We start from the raw sequence: 22,150 nt of genomic DNA on the forward strand, positions 1-22,150 counted from the left end.
TTATCCTTCGGCACTGCATCTTCCTAGCCCTTCAGAATCATATCCTATTGATTCTACCTTTAATGACTTTGAAATTTTCAGTGATTTGTTTGTGGAGAATACTGTGCTTGGTATAGATTTCCCCGTGTTAGTTTAAATGCTGGTAGTATACTTGGTGAATTAATGAAATAAAAATAGCTTTGTCAATAAGCAAAAGTGAAGCCACTTCCAACGTTTGTTCTGTAACCATTGCTTTCTGCGATTGCTGCCTACACAAAATGAGTTGGTGGGATTAAAGAATATATTCCTCTTTTATCCCATGTTTGAGTACTTGATCACAGAGGCATAGTTTAATCCAAACATCAATAGCATCTCATCAATTCAGTCAGATGCAGCTGTCAAAGTGGACTTTTGGTTTGTTTAGAGCTTTGAGATTTATCCTTTTTTAAGGTCATAGAATATTTTCTTTGATTTTTGATGCTGAAATCTTTCTTAATCTTCTAAACTTGAGAAACATCTGTTAAGATTTAATGGGGTGACTTTTGTCTTAAAATCGGAGTTTGTGTTGCAAATCTTTGGTGTTGAAAAACAGGAGAAAAGTAGGAGCATATATTTCTTAGCATTTATAAGCCCTGCTTGGTCAGCAGGCGATTAAACTAGTTAAAATGGAGCAGCAGGCAGTGCAGTTGCATTTAAGCAGCGTTTCAGTGGACTGTGATTTAAAATTTGTTTTGTTTCACATTGGCATTAGCCATTTCCCTTTACCATGGCACTTAGCTGAGGATCTTGAGTAGCAGATTTGTGAGAGCTTTTAAATAATGAGACAGTGATGTAACCAAGTGATACAGAAGCAGAAAGAAATTGAACCTGCATTCTTAAGCTTTGGAGATTTGGAGCACTTGGGAAGAATGTAGTAGTTAATATGTTTGGGGATAATGGCATCTAAAAATACATGCCCCTAAGACATACAGACAGCTGTCACGTCTAGTGCCTGAATATATTAGTCATTATCCTCATTAACAGGATGCAAAATCATCCCTGTTTTCATAATGCAAGCGTTTCATATCAGGTAATTTGTAGTAATTTTTTTTTTTAATGGGGCTGAACTCTTCAGCTCCCAAGTGAGTTGGTGTTCTGAGTCGAGATTCAGCTGAGAACTGGAAGATCAGTTCCACACATCTTTCCTGTGCCTTCTTGCACTTTCTTACCCTTCTCCACAATAAGATCATCTTTGCCAGGAATCTAACACACCTATTTTTTTTTTTTTTTTTTTTTTTTTTTTTTTTTTTTTTTTAATTCAAAACATAATATTGCCTCATCAGCTTTTCCTGTAGCTGGTAGCCACGCATGTTTAATAAGTTTGATGTGAAGTCTTGTCTGCTGCCTCCTTCACTTCCATTTCACCAGCAGTATTACCTGGATGAAAAAAAAACCACAGGATGTGGCTTTCTGAGTATAAATGCTCTCTTCTCTTTCTCAGCTCGTAGAGGGGAACGTGTTGTTCTGTAATTGCAGAGACAGCACTGGCACAACTTGTAAACCTCTGCAAAGTGCTGCAGAGCTGCCATTCATAAGTACCAAGAGCTAAGTGCAGCATGAAAAGCAGGAGGGCCTGCCAAGTTTCTTGCCACTTCCTCCTACTTCTGACAAGGTTTTCAATTAGCAGCTTGTAGGGGCCCAGCCTGTGGTCCTATTTTCATGCAGTATGCATAACTTAATTCCCCAAGAAGAGGCCGGAACTGCGGAGGAAAGGAAAATACACATGGATTTGTAATGTTATATATTGGAAGAAAAGCGTTTACTAAGGGCGTGATTCTGGGGAGAGCAAAGAAAGAGGGGCACCGGGAAAAGGAAGAAATGGCTAGAGTGGGTCTTGAAAGTGATGAAATCTCCCTCGATCTATTTTGTTAAAAAGCATCGGAGCCCAACACATTTCCTCCCTGCAGCCCTTGTGTAGCCCTCATGTGAGGCTGACTTCAAGCAGCAGCACGTTGAAGGAGATTGTTGCACATTCCAAATGAAGCTCTGTGTCTGCCTAAGTGCCCCACAGAGCAGATATGTTAAATCAGCTCTGCTTTGCTACGTTCGGCTGTGTTCCCGAGCGTCCCCGTTTAATGCCGTCACTGCAAACGGAGGAATCCTCACCTGTTGGGCCAAATAAGGAATTGGTGTGAGTCCTTCGTACAGCCCTGTCTCCAGGTGGTAACCTGGCTCTCATGACAGGGGAGAAGGCAATTATATGAGTACAAATACACTCCTCGAAAATGTGTGTGAAAAAGTGGGGCTGCTGCACTCCTGTTTGGGTCCCTTGCAACTCGGCTTATTCTGTGCTTCGGTGGTCCAGATTTTGCTTTTAGCAATCCGTGGTGTGTCTGTGCGTGGAGTGCACGGTGGCAACACACCAGAAAGCTGGTGAAAGCAGAGGTAATATTAGGGGGACGACCCCCTGAGGACAGCAGACGTCTTATGGCCAGGCAGGGAGGAAAAAAAGCCCTCCTGAGTCCCTGTGGTCACAAGAATGTCTTAAAACAGATGTCCATCTGTGAGCTCTCATAAAAACAGGATGGGGGAGTGTGGCCATGGCAGGCTGTCCTTTGGGAGCTGCTCCTGAGCATGACAAGAGTGGATTGTTCCTTCAAAGCCCAGGCTGGAACCACAATTGCCTTCCTCTGTGTTTTGCTAGGATGATCCCGGTTCTTTACTAGCCAGTGTACACAGAAATACAAAGGCTCATGGAAGACACATTTACCTTTCCCCTCTTGTCTTTTTTCCTCTGCTAAGAGCTTCAGTGGGAACAGATAAGCTGCTTTATGGCAAGCGTACGCACAGCTGCAGTGGAAGCCTTGGAGCAAAACTGTGCCACAGTGCTGGAAGTGCCAAGAAAGGTTTGGGCTGTGTGGACAAGGAGCTTACATCTGTGACGTGCAGGTGTGGCTGCTGTTGTGAAAACTGGCTTAACCCCCAGTGGTGCTGCAACCCCAGCGAAGCCTTCACCCATTGCACTGGCATGAGACCCACTAGACAACTTCATTTCAGCTGGGCCACCTGCAACCTGATTCAGTGAAAAGGTGGCAGGGAGTTTGGACTAGGTGACCTCTAAAGCCACCTTCCAACTCAAGATATTCCATTCTGTACATTCAATTAGGAAAAAAAAAAAAATAATAAAAAAAAAAAGTCAGCTCTGAAGGCTGTGAGTAGGATTCCTATTTACTGATTTTTAAGGAGCCAACCATATCTGGTTTCCATGCATCCTGTATAAAGGAGAGGGAGAATCCGCTCGGCGATTCGGAGCATCTCTCCTTGTTCTCCTGCCTGAAGCTGGGCTCTGGAGGAGAATGCTTCGCACAGAGAGCTCGGTGAGGTGCTCAGCAGGTGTCCTTGGGTATGGGAATGGGGCTTGGAACACCAGGGTCTCTTTGTCCACATGGCCACCTTGCCTGCAGAGAGGTGCTGCTACAGGGAGCGGCACGGCTCAGCGATAACTTTGTGAGCGCTTTCCCTGAAGCCCTCTAGTAAAAGGAAGAGATGTGAATTTCATACATAAAAGGAAAAGTATCACATTTTCCCCAAATTCTTCAGGAAATTGGTCTCATATACAAGCCCAGAATTTGGCTGCCTTACAGAGACAGAGTGTCATTTGCATGCCATTACCAGGCTGTAAAAGTCTCGTGGTGACTGCCTACCATACATTTGCAATCTTTAGGGATCCTGTGGAGGTCACCCCTGAGGTCAGGTTTGTTTAGTCTATTCCATAATGGTGTAAAGTGGACTTGAACGTGTACTCTGCTCAAATAATACACAATCTGATTGATACTTAAACATCAGTAAGTGTTGTATATATGTTGCTGTTTCTAATGTTCCGGGCAGAGGCAAACCGTGTATTTGCTAACAAATTGTTTCCACAAACAACGTGATGTGGCTTTGAAAAGTGGGTCAAAATAGGGAATGAAATATACCCTCAAAATTATAATAAGGAAATCTTCATTTCTTTCTTTCCTTGAGAAAAGTTGTGTTTCTTTTTTTTTTTTTTTTTTTTTTTCTTTAAATCTTCTGTGAGCCTTCCCTGTATCAGGAATTCTTCCTCCTTTTTACTTTTACTTCACCCACCATCCATTCACTGATTGCCTTTCGATTCAAAAGCCAGGTTCTTTATGTTGCATTGTTCAAAGATGGCTTAATTAAAAATAGATCACATCTTCTCTTTTGTGCCTAATAAGCATTGTGCTGATTGGCTTCATAGAGGCCTGGATGATATTTCAACCCTTTGCAGATCTTTCAAAAGGAATAATAAAAAGAAAGGGAGGGGAGAAAACCAATGTGAAATCTTTTTCATCCTTAATATGTCATGATTTAGTAGGCAAGAATTATTGCTCAACCTAGGCTTGGGAGAATAAAGAAGGAGTAGAGAAAAGTTGATATATGGGTGACTTTGCCCTATCTCTTAATTTTTAAAGCACTGTAAAAGTATTCTCTGTTGTGAAGACTGGGCTCACCCAGTCTTTCGACAAGATTTTCATGATGAAAACATAAATAAAAAGTGACATAAAATCATACAGCTCAGCACAAGACTGGTTGAGGCAAAATCTTCTTATTGCCATTTTCACGTGGTGTTTTACACCGTAAAGTTATAACCAATTAGTTATTAAGTTTTCTCCATTTTTAATCCTTTGCCATGCACACTTGCTCAGAGAGGTTTTCCCTCTCACACTTTGTTAATTTGTGGCGCAATAATACATCTGCGGTGCTGTATTTTACTTGATTCTTTCATGCACTAAGAAGTTTAATTGTTTTAGTGAAGAAGTTGTAACAAAGAACAAACACAAGAGCACGATCCTTCACAAGTAAACCGTAATTCCGGGTCGAACCCAGTCAGCGTCCACCAACACTTCTGGCTTTTATTTTAATTTATTTTATTTTTTAAGCAGCAGAAATACGAAATTACCTTTGCTGCAGTCCAGCTAAGCCGCCTGCTGTGCTTTTGGAAGGGCTGTTTGCAGGTGCTTTTTGGCGTTCACCAAAAGCGCCGCTCGCTCTGCGGCGCGCAGGATGATCAGCGCCGCCCGTGGGAGCCGAGGATCTCCCTTTCCTCATGCAAACAGGAGTTTTGCTCCTCATTGGCTGCACCTGGCCGGTCCCAGCTGGCTGTTCCCACCCTGCTGGCCATAAAAACCCTCAGGAGGAGCACCTTGATTTTGGGAGGAAGGTTTTGGGTCCTACCCCGTGGTTTGTGGAGGTTTGTGCCTCCGAGCCGGGCTCGCTGTGGTGCTGATGGGCTGGGGGAGCCCTCGCTGGGATTGCTGCGCTGTTCTGGGCCTGTACTCAACAGTGCAGCTGCTTTTTTTTTAGTTTTTATTTTAAAGAAAGTGTAGTTCAGCTGCCTCAGAGCTCCGGGTTGTCCTGCAGACGCATTCCCTGGGAGAGACTCTAATGGATCAGAAGGTGAGCAGAATTCTATGGTCGATGGCCTGCTCTGAGACAGTCTAAGATAAGGTGACAATTTTGCTCTCTTGTATCCACTTATTGATCACTTCACCACCTACAAACTTTGTCATCTGAAGGGGCAGAGCCCCTTTTTACCAGGCCTAGCTAGGTTTGGCTCAGGTTAGCTCCACTCCTGACTTTTGCCTTTCTGTCTCTTCCTGGATGCAGCCCTTTGTAGCTTTTATTCTTTTTAGGATCTAGCTGAGGAGGAGAAGACTTGATTTGACCCTGTGCTGGCAAATTCTGACTTTTCAGTAACTTTCAAAGCATTCCTGCCGAGAGCGCTGACACGGGGAGTCCCCTTGCCAAAATGTAATCATGCAGAAAATGCAAAATTGAGATCACCGTGTAGATTATTTTATAATGTGGTCACATGAGAGCACATGGCGTAGAAGCCAGAAACTGAGCAGGCCGTGCAACAAGCTCTAGATTGTTGTAATTTGATTCACGTAAGGGAATTGTGTTAGCTTTTTTGGCTGTGTTCTTCACGTTCTGTTTGGAAATGCATGATGTCATTGTACCGAGCAAATCACAGCGAAAGGCTGCTTGTATTTATGTTGGCTGAAGGTTTAACCGAGTGTACATGGCAAGCTTAATTTATTGCTCCTTTAACTTTGTTTAGTCACTGAAGGGCTTTATTTATGCTGGTAAATTCAAATAGTGGCTAACAGTGACCACACAGCTAAAGAAATGGCAAGAGTCATTATCACTAAATCACTTTGTTGCTGAGTTCCCTTAATTAGGCAGTGGGGGGGAAAAAAAAAAAAATTGAATCCCTGGACATTCAATGGTGACTATGGTGGTAAAAGAGAGTGATTAATTGAGATATCAGTTGCTTTCCTTAGGAAACTAAATTTCTGTAACCTACCGTGGCAAAGCGAGAATGAAAATAAAACTCAAGCATCGTCTAAACTGCTGAATTAATTGAAGGCATATTAAAAAGTTTTATAGGTTCTCTATAAAGTAAAATAAATAGCAAGAAAGCTATATTCTTTATGCAAACATTTTTCATTACAGTACGTGTCGGTCCCTTGGTGAGAGCTCATTAACTTTTTAAAAATTACCTTTAATGGGCTACTCATTATCATCACCATCAAATGCTTCACTTGTCCAACATTCTAGCGTTTAGAGCAGATTAAAGCCAAAATTACCTTCTAGATACAGGGCATATTCAACTACACAGGAAAAAAAAATAAAATCATTCTGTAAAGTCATGGCTTATAAGCAGTGAAAATTAGGAATGTTGAAAGCTGCCTTTTTTTAAAGCTCAGAAATGTGTGTCAGTGTGGTAGCTGTGGTTTTCAGCAATATTAAAAAGAAAAAAAAAAAATGAAAAGGTTCCTCATTTTCAAGTCCCTCATTGAAAAGCTATTTGGTTAAACATAATTGTGAAACAGGCACCTTGAAGCCTAGTTTCCAGGGCTTGGGCATATCCTTGTTTGGCTGTTGTTTTGCCAGGAGACTTGAACAAATCACTTCTTCCTTTGCCTGAATTTAAAACCTGTAGGTATGGAGACCTCCTTTGCCAAGGACTGCATGAAAGCTGCTTTAGGAGGTCACTGCTTCATTGTTACTCATCCTGCAAAAACTCTGCTTGATCTCAAAACCACTCAAAGCTGGAGCAGAAAGAGCACAAGATCCGAATTTTTAGCTTGTTGAAATTGGCTCAAGCGTCTTGATTTCAGTGGAAATTCACTCGTTTGCACCAGTAGGGAAATTGGCGTCCACTCTGTTGTTTTTTCTAAGGATGTTTGAGGAGAGTGTAAATTCAAGAGTGCTGATTAAGAATTACAGACACCCTGGCATGTTTTGATTTACTGGGGACTGCAGCGCTCAAATGTTCTTGTTGTGATGAATAGCAAGGTTCATCAAGGTTGCTCTAGCGAGGCAACCTCAAGAGCGTTCCTGTGATGGCAGCTTCACTTACTCCTCTGAAGAGGAAAGCTATATATAAACAGGGCTCATTCTTAAGCTGGATGAACTCTTCTGACTCTGAGGGAGCTGGCTGATTTGTCTCAGCCATGGGTCTGGACCTTCCTTTGCCTTGCCTTTCCCTGGGTTATCTGAACACAGCAGTTTACCTGTGCCACCCATATCCAGAGGTGCTCTTGGGCCGTGGTACCAAGCAGGCTCAGGAAATGGCACCACCCTTATGCAGGTGGGGTGAGGTTCTGTGGTCTTCCTGGTTTTGGGGAGATGCCCCAAGCATCCTTACTCTGTCAGTAAAAGGATCCTGTTACTGCTGAAATCATCCACTGCTGCAGCTTTTCATCTCTTTCCTCCAAGGATCTCAGTTTATTTTTCAAAGCTGTTGAACTTCAAGTTATGGTGCAGCAATATACAGCCAGGATTTTTAGTTTAACTTTCTTCCTTTTTGAGTTTTGGTTAGAGTCCTGTGTCAACAGTCCTTTGTTTTAAAATAAAGGCATTCTGAAATTGTCTACTCACAATGCTCTTTTCAGCCCTTCAGCTGATAAAATTCTCCAGATATCTCTCTCCTGGCACTTAATGTCTGATGGAGGAATTATGTGAAGATCGGTGAAAAGCTGGGGACACCCTGGTGCAAAATAAAATGAGCTTTGGAACATCTCAATGGATGGAACTGGAACATTCTCCAGATTTTCTGGAATTATTGGCTGGTAAGGTTCATAAACTGAGATTATCCAAAGCTTGCCCCAAAGAATATGGCATATACGCACGCCCCTGTTATTTCTCATCCATTTAGGCCTGTAAGTTGTAGCATTGAATGCACATTGTTAGGTTCTCTTGGCAGATTCAGGTGTTCTTCAGAGCTTTGAAGTGTTCTCCAGCCGGTGCTTCTTTTAAGCCCCTTATTTGGTAATCCACAGGCCAGGTGGATAATTTTTGAAAAGCAGACAAACATGCAGTTTTTATCATGCTAGTACATTCTCTTGCTGCTGTATCTCTGCTGCGCTTGGAAATGAAGCCAGTGTAATTACCTAACAATTATCTTGTCAGCTTGTAGCAGAATGCGAAATTTGGATGGGGTTAGGGGATGAGAGTGCATCTAAACACCAGGTTCTCGTGATGTGGTGTTCGTTTACTTTCCACACTGATTTTGGGGCTGGGTGAGGAGGTAGATGTGTGTGGTTAAGCCCAGGGTGGCTGCCCAGAGCACAGAGACTCATTTGCCATGTAAAGCCTCCATGTGCCTACTCATTGCTGCAGTGTGGGGACGCTGCACTGCATGGAATGCAGAATGCTGGAATTTTGACAGCCGTTGGAGGTGGGGTGCCATCATGTTTTTTGCCTGGTGGAAAAAGGGCAGTCTCTTCTCCATGGGGCCACTGAGGCAGCATGCCTCTGGGTCTATGCCCGATTTCACATTTTTCAGCCGTTCGTTTTTGGTTCTTGCCTGTAGATATCTTCTGGAGGCTCCCTTAAACACAGGGGTGCCAGCTGAGATGAATTTGGATTATTTTCCAGTGTGGACAGCCACGTTAAACTGGTTTGTACGTATTTGGACAGGAAATGGTGCTTACAGGGTTTCAATCTCAACAATGTGAAGTGTCATTCCTTTCTGACTCAGATGCTTTTAGGCAAACCATTGACTGGTAGATATTTTCCTGTCTGTCAGGAAATACTCATCTCTTCCTTGATGTAGAGGGCTCTGGGAGTGTGACAGTCCAACCACCATGGCCACAGATTCCAGCTGTTCTGTGCCGGTAAGACACAGCCACAAAGCAAGCTTAATTTTCACTCTGATCACTTTACAGCTTTTTCCCTCCTGACTTTGCATAGCTTGAGAGACATCTCAGCAAGAAAGCCAGCCAACACAGAGAGGAACATGAGAAGTGACTTTCAGCTGACAGACCCTGATGAGCCCTGGTCTGGTATCAATACCCTTGAAGACTTTTCAAAACAAAAGCCGTTTCTGTCAATGCAACTCTTTAATTGGCATTTCAAGGCCCAAGCCTCCTGCCTTTAGTCGGTAGTGTGGGATTTTAGAGATCAGAAATCATATTATGAGGTGCTAAGTGGTTTGTGTTTCAAAGTCAAGCTGCAAGTTAAATATATCTTGGCAGAAGCATGCAGTAAATAGACCAATCTTTCAAATACAATCCAGGCTGCCTGTTGCAAAGGGCTTCTCATTCTGGTACAGTCAGGCAGGTTGTGCTGCTGAATGCTTTGTGTGGCAAGAGTGCTTTTGGAGTACTGAGATGTGCTTGACAGTTTCACTATTTATTTTTGATTTTTTTTTTAAATTGTTTCATGCAGCGTGGTGAATACTGCACCAAACCAGATTTGGTTTTCCACTGTTTCTTCGTGATAGAACATTATTCCTTACCATTATAAATGTTCTTGAAGCCTTGACCTTTTATATTGCTGTGAGTACTGTGAACATTTGCAAGGCTTTCTGTATAATTGCTACGAAAAGAGGGTTAAGGATATTAAACAGAGTTTTTCACTGGTTCAGGAAAAAAAAAAATCACTTAGTTGTGTCCTCAGAACAGGAATGGTGTGTTGCCCTTCATGCAGTCCATGCTAGGGCTGGAAGTCTGGGGCTCACAAGGTGTGGAAGAAACCAGTAAAAGATAGAGAGCAGTGGCAAAATATTATGCACACAACACAACCCTCTTGCACTGCCCATCACCAGAGAGTTTGGGATGGACTGTGTGCAAACTGTGGTGAAAGCTAAGGAGGCTTAAACTGGGAAGTGAGGTGGAAAGGTCAAGGTTGTTAAGGGTTTAATAGTCTTCTTTATTCTCTCTCATTACTGAAGTCAGTGATTAGAAATTTGAATTAATTTGAAGTAAAGATCCCCCCCCAGTGAAGACTAGCTAGCAACAGGAACTGTGCTCTTGGACACTTGGGCTGTAAGTGCTTCAGGTGTTATACCTTGGAGGGGTAGCAGGTATGAACCATGAGTAAGAGCATTGCAAATAGAGTTTGAAGCTACCTGAACAAGATCCTTAGGGTTGGGAAGATAAATAGGAAAGGATGTGTGTCAACTTGGTCACGGTCCGAATAGATGTACTCTTCACAAATTTCACCCCTCATCCCAGCGGGCTACACTGTGTGGATTAATTTTAGAACAATCTGAATTCACGCTTTTAAAGACTTCATTCTCTGCTCCTGCAATGAATGTAACCAAGCCACAGCATTTTGAATATGCATTTATTACATTTGCCACCCCTTGCCCCTGTGGACTGCAGGGTTACTTGGGGTAACACATGCTGAGCACTTGCTACAGATTTAATACTTTTTTCTTGCAATACACAAAGCTAAGAACGCAATAGCTTTTTTCATTTGTTTACTAGCATACAGGGCAGATGATGACAGAAATAGAAGAAAAGATCACCACCACTGTTGGAGGTACCAATGGGTTCATGACTCAAATAGCTGCAGGGCTTTTTCCAGATGTAAAATGTGTGGTGGAGAGTGTTCTCTTGATGCAACACACATTTCTCAACCTGGGGAATAAAATGGTATACCAAATGGCTCAACTGTTCTGGACATTGCTCCACATCCTGAACAACACTGACCGAGCCTTCTGTTTTCCCTGTGTCTGCAATTCCTTGACTTTCAGTTTTGACGGGCTTTCTGCCCCACTCCATCCTTGTCTGTTGCGTTTCCCTCCGTGTGACTCCTCTGGCACCTCTCCCTCCACATGTCTCTTTCTCTTGTTTCTGCTGCCTGCTTGTAAATAACTGTGTGATGGGGCACTGCGTGCTCCTTTTGGGATGCTGTGGACAATTGCATCAGCTCTAGAGGCAGCTGCCACCTGCACAGAGCAGTTGAGGGCCCTGCTGAAGCCTGCAACATGTGTCCAGTGTGTCACTCATGAGACCATCAGGCATTCATGCAAGTGCCAGCTGAGTGCTCATGCAGGAGTAAATCGGGTGCATGAGTTCAGTGATCACGTGTGACCTGAAGGTGCAACCTTGTGTGGGCAATTGGGGCATCTTGAACCAATCTTGCCCACGTGTGAGCTAATTGGGTGCTCAGGCATGGATTAATTGTGCCTCCATGCAGGGATTAATCAAGCATCAATTCGCAGGACACTCATGCATGAACTACTTTGGTGGTCTGGTGTAAATTAATTCGGCACTTGGAGGTGAATTAATTGTGCGCCCATGTTTGAGTTCATTGGGTGCTCGAGGATGAAGCGATTAGATCGCTCAGGTGTGAATTATCTGAGCGCCCATGCATAAACTGGATGAGCACTCATGCATGTATTGATTGGGTGCTCATGCATGAGCTTACTGAACTCGAGCAGTGTGACTTCATGAGATGTTCATGCATGACTGCAGTGCCTCCTGCAATGTATGCCCCGAGGGACACAACAATACTTGTTCAGGCAGAGCATAATCCCTACATCCCACAAGGGTGGGGCTTGAAGTCTGTGAAGGGTCGGTGCAGTCAGACTGTGATAAGGTCGACCCCAATAATCTAGTTCACCAGCTCAAGGGGTTAGAGCTTGGAGAAGATTCTGAATGAGAATTCATACTGTGATGAGATGATGATAACCCCTGTAGCTTGGCTCCCTGGGATGGGGCTAGAATTTTACTAAGTGCATATGCACTTGGTGATGATACTAATTCCTTACAGTCTGGTCCACCAACATAAAGGGTAGAGCTTGTGGTGGATAAGGTGTTCTATGTAGGAATGGCACTTAAGGACGTGGTTTAGTGGTAGACTTGTTAGTGTTAGGTAATTGTTGGACTCAATGATTTTAAGCATCTCTTTCAGCTTAAATGTTTCTATGATATGATTTGTGGGGCAAGGAACAAGATTTTAAAGAACACTGCTGCAGTGCCAATCCCAACTGTCTGTTCTGCAGGGAGGAAGTTCATAATTGCTGCATATTAAGATTGTGAAAATGTTGAAAGTAGTGATACTGATGTTCGTGTGTTGAAACATCTCTTAAAATAAGTGTGTTGCTGAGGCAAGGAGTGGAAGGCATTGAGATTAAGCTGTAGGGTTTACTTTGTTTGTGCATGGGCACCAAACGAGCTCCTGCATGAGGGCCAGCTTAGCCCATGCATGGTATGGGTGCCTAATTAACTCCTGCATGATCACCCTGTTAGTTCACGCCCGATCGCACAATTACTTCGCGCATGGGTGCCCAATTAGTGCACAATTTATTGCTCAAATAGTTCACGCATGAGCGCCCAATTAGCGCGTGCTTGAGAGCCCAATCAAGTCACACTTGAGAGTCCAATTAGATCTGGATGAGCACCCAATTTACTCACGCATGAATGCTCAATTAGCACATGCATGAGCACCCGATGGGTTCACCCCCCGCAAAGTGCACCATGAGCTCTCCCCGGTGCTGCTCTGGCCACACCTGGATTGGCATCCCGGGGTTCCAGCACACTCAGCCTGGGAGGTGGCCATGAACTGCCCCGTGCAGGTGGCAGCCGGCTCTGAAGCTGAAATGCTGTCCCCAAAATGCCAGAGGACGTTTTCCCCTCAGAGGACCCCTCAGATGCTGGAGGAGATGCATCATCAGGAAGACGGCAGAGAAGATGTGTGTGGAAGAGGATGCTCCATCCCCAAGGGATGCGCTCCTGGATCACTGCAGCCTGGAGATGACACAGAGCAGGGCAAGGAGACTTTGAATATGGCCATGGGTGACCTGTGCCAGCAGAGTGACACTGGGAAGCCAGAGGGGTGGAAGACACCTGGGAAGACACAGGAAGGAGCTGCAGACAGAAGAAACTTTTGTGTACACAGCCCCACCTTCCTGCATTGCCCACTGGATCACTGAGATGATTGGTGCAAACCACGTGTGACTGACTTGTAGTGCAAGTATGAGGAGCTGAGTTTAGGAAGGTGTGTTTAGCTTAAGTGGAGTCTAGGAAAGGGGGAGGGAAGGTGCTTTTATTAAGTGCTTAATTTCTTGTATTTTATTCTCTCTCAGCGCTTGATTAGAAAGTAATTTGTGTTAACTTCCTAAAAAAAAAAAAGGTCCCCCGGTAGAGGTGGTTTCATGCACCTGAGGGATGGGAAGGTGACTGGGACAGGATATAGGATCAGCTTTGAGCCCCTGCCCCCAGTGGCTCACAGCCAGGGATTCAGGAGTGCCATCCACAGAGTCTGTGTGCCTAGGAAATGCCAGGAAAGCTGCTGTGCCATGGGGTGTGGCTGCATCCTCTAAACAGATCTCCAGAGACCCCAGAAACACGTGGCAGATGCAGTTTGAGTGGAGCCGAAGGTCTCTTATTTTAAAATAAAAGCAGGCTGCTAAAAGAAGTGTTAACAAGCGCTCAGAGCAGAGGGGAGGCTCTCGTTTTCCTTGTGAGCAGTGCTCGTACTGCTGTGCTGGGCAAAGTGTGCACCTCACAGGGCTTATTCCTGCTGCCTGGTCCACGGGGCTAAGAGCAGAGTTTGCAATTAACGCTGTGATGGTGTTGAAAGCGGAGTTTATAACGGAGAGAACAGTTCCTGTGCGCTTTTCGCGGAGTAGAACGTGCAGGGCAGCGATCGCAGGCTTTTCTGCATTCACATCTGCATTCACTCATGCATGAGTGCCTGATGGGATCACGCCTGAGCGCCCCAGCAGCTCTTGCTTGAGCGCACAATTAGCTGCTCCTTGCACGCCCGGTTCGTCCATGCATCGGTGCCCAGTCGATTCGTGCATGAGAACCCCATTTCTTCACGCTTGCGTGCCCCATTAATTTTTGCATGGGCGCCCAATTAAGTCGTGCATGAGTGCCCAATTAATTTTATAAGAGTTCAGGGAAGTGCCACTGCTGGGAGCCCTGAGACTGAAGCCAGATGCAAGTTAAACCACACCCCTTAAAGGACCCCTGGACAAATTAATCTGGGCTGGAAACCAGTCCCGCGGTTTGAATTGAAAAGAAATGAAAACCAGCTCTCGTTCTACACCTGGGTATAATTAGTGCAACATTAGCTTGGGTCCTTTTTTAGAACCCAGAAAGCAGCTGTGTGGGATGCTGGCTCTCTCCACTCAGAGTTCTGGCCTTTGTTGTTGCCATATGAGGTTTTTGTTTTGTGCACTCATCATTAAAATGTAATTTCCCATCATATAGCTTCCTCAGCCAGCATGAAATATCCGTGAAAATGAAGATATTTTAAATGAAAGAGCGAAGTTAAACCAACAGAAAAATTCAAGAACACAGGGCAGGTCCCAGCCTATTTCAGCAGGAAGAAGTGATGCATTCTTACCTCCGATGGATACTGCAAAAAAGCTGTGCATTAGCAGTGCCTGGGCATGGTCTTCAAAAAAAATAAATTATTTTTGTTAATGAAGACCTAGAGGAAGACAATCCCAAAGGTATTTTTGTATTACAACTTGGGCTGTGTTTTCCTTTGGCTTTTAATTTTTCATGACTTTTGGGATGGTGACAGTTCCATCACCTGATTTCCATTTCTTGGTGAGCTCTGTTCTCCCACCGCCGTCTTGTCTTCTCTTCTCTCTGATGAGTGATGTGGCTCCTCAGCTAATGTCAGAGCAGTGAAATTGTCTGTGGAGGTCGGAGTAGCAGCTGATAAGTCCTGTTCCCTCAGCCAGCAGCTGCTTGCTTTGGGAGCTGGGAGCACTGAAGAGGGTATTATTTTTTTTCTGTTTTAAGACTCAACCTGTAGATGCTTCTAAACTGACTTTTCTTATCTTGGCAGTGTTCTTATAGAAGTTTTAGCTAATATCTGCATGTTGCTCGTAGCAGTAGCATGAAAGTGTTTTACCAGCTCACACCTTTTGAATCTATTGTTCCTTAGAAATGGGCAATAGCTGGTTCCTTGTTGAGTCTTATGTAGCCAGACTGCAGCTTAGGACTCCAAAACCTGCAAACCTGGGACAGAAACCAAGCAGCTTTCCTTCTAATTTGACTGGAAAATGATCAGGAGCCCATAAGGTTTTCCGTCTGCCACTTTTTTAAACTTGATTTTTACAGTATAATACCTCATACACGCAAAGAATTATATATTTGGGCTTCATAATTCAGTGGCTTTGTTACTGATTTTGAATCATTCTTTTTAAAAGCAGAAGCCACTCTCTGTTCCATCTGTGATACCTGCTTAAGTAAAACAAACTCCCTGATATGTCTCACTTGTCACTGGTTTCAATATTTGGGTCATGTAAGATTTTTTTTTTTTTCCCAATCACAGAGAAACTGTTATGGTGGTTTTTTATTATTATTTTTATTTTTTTTATGGTAGGCCAAGGGGAAAAATATGGCAGAAATATCAGACACTCGTGGGTTTCTCCTGATGTGAGTTAATATTCTGGTTCCTCCACCTCAAATTGAAAGAATGACAAGACAGAGCTGTTTGGGCAGCTCTGCAGAGGGCAAATCTCCCTTGAGGCCGAGTTCTCCTGTTCCTCTTTAGCTTGAACTCTCTGGGTGGTGTCCCTGATTTAGAGCTTACTTAGCAGGTGCAACACGACTGCCATGGGGCAACGTAACAACAAACAGTGTAGGAGTAGAGAAGAGCCGGTGTTTTGAAAAGGAGACACGAAATTCTGCATGCAGAACAAAGTAGAGGTGTTTGCAGACTCCACAAGTCTTCTGGAAAGCGTTTCCGTTATCACTTCTCTTTAATTTCAATCTGGAAGCACAGGGATATATATCACTGCGTTTTTGTTCCTTCCCAAACGGAAGGTGCCTGCGTAAACTGTCCTAGGTCTCTCTTTTGGAGCATTTTACTCCCAGCATGACCTAGATGTAGCTCTGGAGATGCAGGCTTAGGGACAGTGCTGAATTTAAAGCTCTGCAGCATCAGCTCAGAGGACAGGGAGAGATAAAACCCTTCTGCAGGGCCATGAGGGCTCTGTTGGTCGTGCTGTGTCTGGCAGATACCCAAGAAGCTTCCCATCAGACTGCCAGAGCTGCACTGCCCTCTTGGGCATGGAGTTAGTGCCAGCATAACTAAATGGAAGGAAAAGATATTAACTAAATATGAAAGATTCCAAGGCATCTTTTCATCTTGGGCTGGTATGCTTTTGCCGCCCGATATTAATTTGCGGTGTGGTGGCTGGGTGGCAAAATGCTCTGCTGCCCACACATTGAACTGTGAGGTCTAAGAGTGTGGGAGGAAAAAAAAAAACACCAAAACAAGAGGGAAAAGTCTATTATAGTTTCAGATAGTAAAAATTTTATTGTACCTTTTACACATTCCAGGGGATGCAAGTAATTTTAAGCTGGACTGTGCAAACTGCTGCTTCCTGAAGACAGCTGTGGTGTTAGTCTGATGTTTGGATAAACCTTCTCCATGAAGGATGAAAGAACAAACTGATGTTCGGTTTGGATCCATAATTAGTTCTCTCCTTGCCCCCTAAAGTTAAACAAGAATAGAGGTTATGTAGGTCTTAGAAGCCTTCTCTCTGCCTTTTTGCTCTAGCTCCTCTTTCTGCAGTGATTTAGGATGCAGATGAGCTGGCTTTTGAACACTAAGGAAAATCAGAATATATCTGCAGCCTGTGGTGGCAGAGGAGAGACTGCATTTCTCTGAGAAATTTTGAGAACTTACTCTCCCCAGCTGATATGTAATCTTTAAACTTAGCTGTGACGTTGCAATTTTTTTTCTTTTTCCTCAGTCTTGCTGACTCTCTGACGGTGAGGTCAGTGCTGGAACCTTCTTTTTTAACCCTCTTTGTTCCCAGCCTCCCGTGCCTTGCAGAGCCCCCTGCCCTCGCTGCTCCCCGACAATTAGCAGAAGTGGGGACCTGTGGTAAAGCCTCAGCTTAGAAATGGTTCCCGAGGGAAATGAGGGGCAGGTCCTTGCTTCTGGCTTTCTTCACAGCAGCTCTTATCAGTGACAGAGGTGATCTTGAACTCAGCCAGCTGAATGGTTTGCTTAGCCAGCTAAATCCTGGGAGGGGGATGTGTTCTGGGCCATGAGAAGATTCCCATACCTGGCTGAGCACCCAGAGTGCTCCCCTCTGTCTTTTGTGGCTGGATGGCTCAGACACACTTGCAAGATTGCACGTTCTCCTGGTCTTCCACAGCTGCATGTTCCTTGTTCCCTGTCCAGCATTGTACACAGCTCTTCCTGTTAACCAGGATTTTTGTGGTCTCAGAGCCCCTCTTGCTCTTGTTTCAGCGCTTATTGAAAAGTTTAACAAGCAGTATAACACGCTTTTAACTTTATTAACCCGGAGTCGTCATGTGCTGCCAGAGGGATCCTAGTGAATTCCAAGCCCTCAGGCATGTGAAATGCCTCCCAGCCTGTGCCCCGCTGGTGTGTAATTTGGTGAGCATGACCCTGCTGGAGTGGGAGGTCCTGTGCCCTGTGTCTCCCCAGGGCATGGAGCACCATCTCTTGCAGGAGGCACATGGCTGAAATGTTTGTCTTCTCCATCAGTGCTGAAGCTGTGCTGGAGATAGCTTATGTTCACTGCTCTTTGGGAAGGGATAAAATCCATGGCTGGATTAGGTGCAGCAGTGTCTGTGGGTGGGGAGCTCCTCTAAGAAGTAAGGAGATCACCTCAGCCTGTTTCTAACCTCATGTTGCAAAGCTGGCACTACTCTTTTGAGACCTCCCGTTTTTCTGAGCCCAGAAAAATAGCCACTGTCCTTATTTTTTTTTAGTGGATACCCCATCAAATATGGGTAATGCAGGTTGATAGAATTACTTGGCTCTGGTATCAATGATATCTTATTTTCTCTTTCTTGCTTTATTGATGGATTTACCTGACAGTCAACTCAAACTTTTAATCTTTTGTGGGGAAGAGCGTGAGTCCAAATAGGGCAGGGATGTAAGTCTAAACAGTATATGTGAGGAAAGTAGATTTATTTTCACTTACGTGGATTGGAAATTGACAGAACATGAATAGGATGCTTTCATCTCCCTCCTTTCTTCTCTTTCCACCCCATCTCCTTAATGCTGCTCCTACTCTAGGTTATATTCCTTAATGCCTCATTTTTCTTAATCGTAGCAGTTGTTTTATCATATCCTAATGTATTTTCTGATGCTCTGCAAGTCAAGGAGATGACATTTGTCTTCCAAGACTTTTTTTATGTGCATTTTTAGGCATTCAGGACTGGCTGAAAAGGAAATTTGTCAGCCCTGTTAAGGCACCGTTTGAGATAAATCTCAAATTGCAAATGGATTGTTGAATTTGTACCAACAATTCTCTTAGGTTTCGAATCTTAATTTAGAAGTAGACAAGCCCGATGAAAAGGCTGGCGGTGAAATATTGAGTATTTGGAAGTGAAGAGGTGAGGACAGGGACATGGTGGTGGGGGGCGGAATCTCTCAGGAAGGTCTAGTTAAAGTGACTTTAAATGAATTAGGGACAGTGGGGGTAAATTATTCTGCACTGAGCTCCACACAACCACATCTACAGCAGCACCTTAGCTGCTGTGGGGGAGTTCTATGGCTAGCTCAGGTACCTCTGCACTACAGGCATACCCTGAGGTAAAGAGAATATGAATAGGGCTGGAAGGCGAGGGACAGAGCGGGCAGCCAGTCTGCAGAGGGCGGAGGAGCTGGGATCAAACCTGCCGCCAGCGCTTTGAAAGTCATGAAAAGCCAGAGCCTTAGTTTGCTCACACAGGCACAGCTCCTCTGGGCTTCGGGGAGAAAGCCTCTGAGAGGCTCTCAAAGAACTTGTGCAGAGCCAGCCTTGTTGTGCTGAAAAACAAGCTCTGATTAAGCGTGCACGTGGCAGGAATTTTGCATTGCCACTAAAGCAACGAAAAGTCCTGGAAGATTTCCGTGACGTTAATTTTAGCTCATTTGAGATAATCCGCGTAGGGCTTAAATAATACATGAGATTTATGCCCTCGAAGATACGCAGCGTCTCTCAGCCTTAGCGGAAAGAAATTTGCCTTGTTGACACCGACCAGGCAAACCAGCAGACAGGACAAAACTAGTTTTTCATCGGAGTATTGCTGCCTGTTTCTCCTCCTGGCTTTCATCTCTCACTCCCTTTCTTTCCCACCTCCCTTTTTTTTTTTTTGTTGTTGTTGATTGGTGTCACCTCACATGCTTAGGATGTCTGCCTGTCTGCTCGGAGTGTGAACACATTCCTCAGAATGCTGATTTGTTCGTTTCACGCCGGTGTCAAAATGACTTATTAAACTCGGCACCTCCTGATCCTCGGCGCCTGATGTGTTGCTATCCAAACATTAAATGACAATAAGCATATGCAGCCGCTGGGCCTAGCAAACTCATTTACTTTGATAAAAATGTCACGGCAATATGCTTTAAATCACTGTCCTTTTCATCATTGTTAATTGCTAGCTGTAGACCTCTTTCCTATGCGTGGTGCAAGTGTTAGGATGCTGCTCCTCCTCCTAGCCTGATTAAACATTATCTTTCCTAACTGTAGAAATCTCTTTCAGCGGCAGCGTTATTTCATCAAGAGATGGATTTTTTGCTCTTAATTAGCCAACTTGCCACCAGGGATACTTCAGTCATGGGTGTGAAAAAGCCTCCAGCGAAAGATTGTTCGATGGGATTAAAAAAAAAAAATGACGTATCAGTGACTTGGGGATAATTGGCAGCTTCGGTGACGGTACGCTGGCTCTAGCAGTGACAGTAGGTTCTGGTGTAATATCAGTACCTGCTTCTGTCTGCTTTCCAGCTGGCTCACTGCAGGCTCAACAGGAGCAGTTCTGTGTAACACCGTGTGCCGTCGAATGCTGGGGGTGGGGAGCTGCTCCCCAGCTTTTCTGCTTGTCACTGGTGAGCTACAGAGCTTTCCTGAGGCGCGGGTTTTTTGTTCTCCTCAGCAAGAATGCACCTTCTCTACCCATCCATGATGGCTTGAAGTTGGTGCTGAGTTTGGATTTGAATGTATCTGTTCATTTCTTGCTACTAGCCACGTGCTTAATTTGGGCTTTTGCTTTCCTTTTGTCTTTAGGAGCTATTTGCTTCTATGGCCAGAAAGCTTTGACCAGCTTGAATCCCCGATGATTTTTATTTTTCCCCCCAAAATTGTAGGAAAAAGATCTTTAAAAACAAACAAACAAAAAAAATCATTGAATCCTTATGTTTTCTGGGGAATATGAGGTTATTTGTTGTGATAAGGTTATTTGCAATGAGATAACAGAATTTCAGGCTCTCTTTGTAAAAATACCCATTTCACACTCCAGGGATGACTTTTAAATAAACTCTCAGAGCTTGATCAGAAATAGTATCTGAAAGATTGATTCAGTCCAATGGTGTTAAAAAAATCTATCCTGCATGGGAATTGGAATGTTATTAATAAAATATTTTATTTTGTAAACAAGTTCTAAAAAGGGGGGCAATTGTCTGTGTGTGGGGAAGGAAATCCATGCTGCTTAAGGTGTGGAAGTATGAGAGCACAGCAGTCACATTGCACAGCTGCCTGAACCTATTTTAACATTTGCAGACTCAACCTAAATTCCTGCAGGAAATCAAACCCAGTCAGTCTCATCTGGTATAAACGTGCTTGATCCAGAGCTTGCTGAAATCCATGACACAAGTTTTGGGATGCGATTCTAATTGTCACGAAGAACTTCCAGTTACTTAGTACGTTTTCTGAAGAGAGAGAGAGAGAGAGAATTTCATCAGTCAAAGATGTTCTTCTCCAAATGGCATGAGCTCTAACACATCCTTCACACTGTGAGCCTGTCAAGCTGTAGTAGAAAGATATGTGATTGGGCATCTGGAGGTGCCTGCCTTGTAGCAGCCAAGCAGAGGTTGTTGCTTTGGTGTCAGATGAAATGAAGAGCTGGTTGGACTTTGCAGGGTCTATCTTCTCTAGATAAAAGGCCAGTGACCTTTTCACATCGAGCCTGGAGAGAAAGGGGCTGGTTAAGGGTGATATGCAAAAGTGTTGGCAAGAGGGCTGGTTCATTAGGGCTGAGCCTCCTTTCTCTCACCTTAGGGAAGTAATTTAAGATGTGTCTGTCACATTGCTGCGTCCTCATGGGGTGGTGGATCATTCTTTGAAAGCAGAATCACAAAGAGAAGCACTCTGAAATGTTGAAGTGGTATTTTTCTTTTGAGATTTTGGGTAGTGTTTTAATTTCAAAATTATCTGCCTGGAAGAAGGAGTTAATCAAAAAATGAAGCTGAATAGTTTCAGAGTAATACAAAATCTTGTACTGAGCAGAAAGTACTGGGAGTTTTATTTTGATCTTTGTTTTCCTTTGGTTGGATGCCAAAGAATTAAAAAGGTATTATCATTCCTCTTGCCATCCTCAATCTGGTCACAAAATAAAACATCTTTGTTATTGCTAATAGGAAGCCAGTTTTCTATAGATATTTTTGAATGATGCTCGACCACACAATGCTGGTTATAGGCCAATCTTCTAGACCTTTGAATGCCTTAGAACAGCTTGAATTACTTCCTTGAGGAGAAATGAAGTTGCATTTGTGTACCTGATACAGTAATTACTCCTGAAGTGGCAGAAAGCAACCACACGTTCTCGTCAACCATTTCAAACCCCTTTACCCATTCAAACACCTATTTTTCTCTACAGGTAGTTTGTCCATGCCAGCAGGTATTTATCAGGAAGTCCACCTGTGTGTGCAAAATTTGGGTTGTAATATGAATAAAGCATTGAGTGCTATAATGCAAAGTAATTTTGTTTGAGTTTTTACCGGTCAGTGTCAGCCTTGATTACTTCACTAGTCTTGGGTGGTGTGTGTGCAGGAATTTGTTAAGAGGGTGACTCTGTGTACCTGATGTAGTCAGATTACTTACACCTGAAATGGCAGAAAAGAGCCACTCAGCATCAGTTCCTCTCCTGCTCTGGTAATCCACTGTGGATTAGTATCGAGA

The 22,150-nt window shown here is 43.9% G+C and overlaps 1 long non-coding RNA gene across 1 annotated transcript; it reads left to right on the forward strand.

Moving 5' to 3' along the window:
- Positions 1-5,188: 5,188 nt before the first annotated feature.
- Positions 5,189-20,154, forward strand: LOC131378529 (uncharacterized). The gene is made up of 3 exons (XR_009207732.1): positions 5,189-5,418; positions 6,968-8,099; positions 19,740-20,154. It is a non-coding gene; the product is annotated as an uncharacterized LOC131378529 (long non-coding RNA).
- Positions 20,155-22,150: the final 1,996 nt, after the last annotated feature.

The sequence above is a fragment of the Hirundo rustica genome, chromosome 3, assembly GCF_015227805.2.
Source record: "Hirundo rustica isolate bHirRus1 chromosome 3, bHirRus1.pri.v3, whole genome shotgun sequence".
NCBI classification, from domain to species: domain Eukaryota; kingdom Metazoa; phylum Chordata; class Aves; order Passeriformes; family Hirundinidae; genus Hirundo; species Hirundo rustica.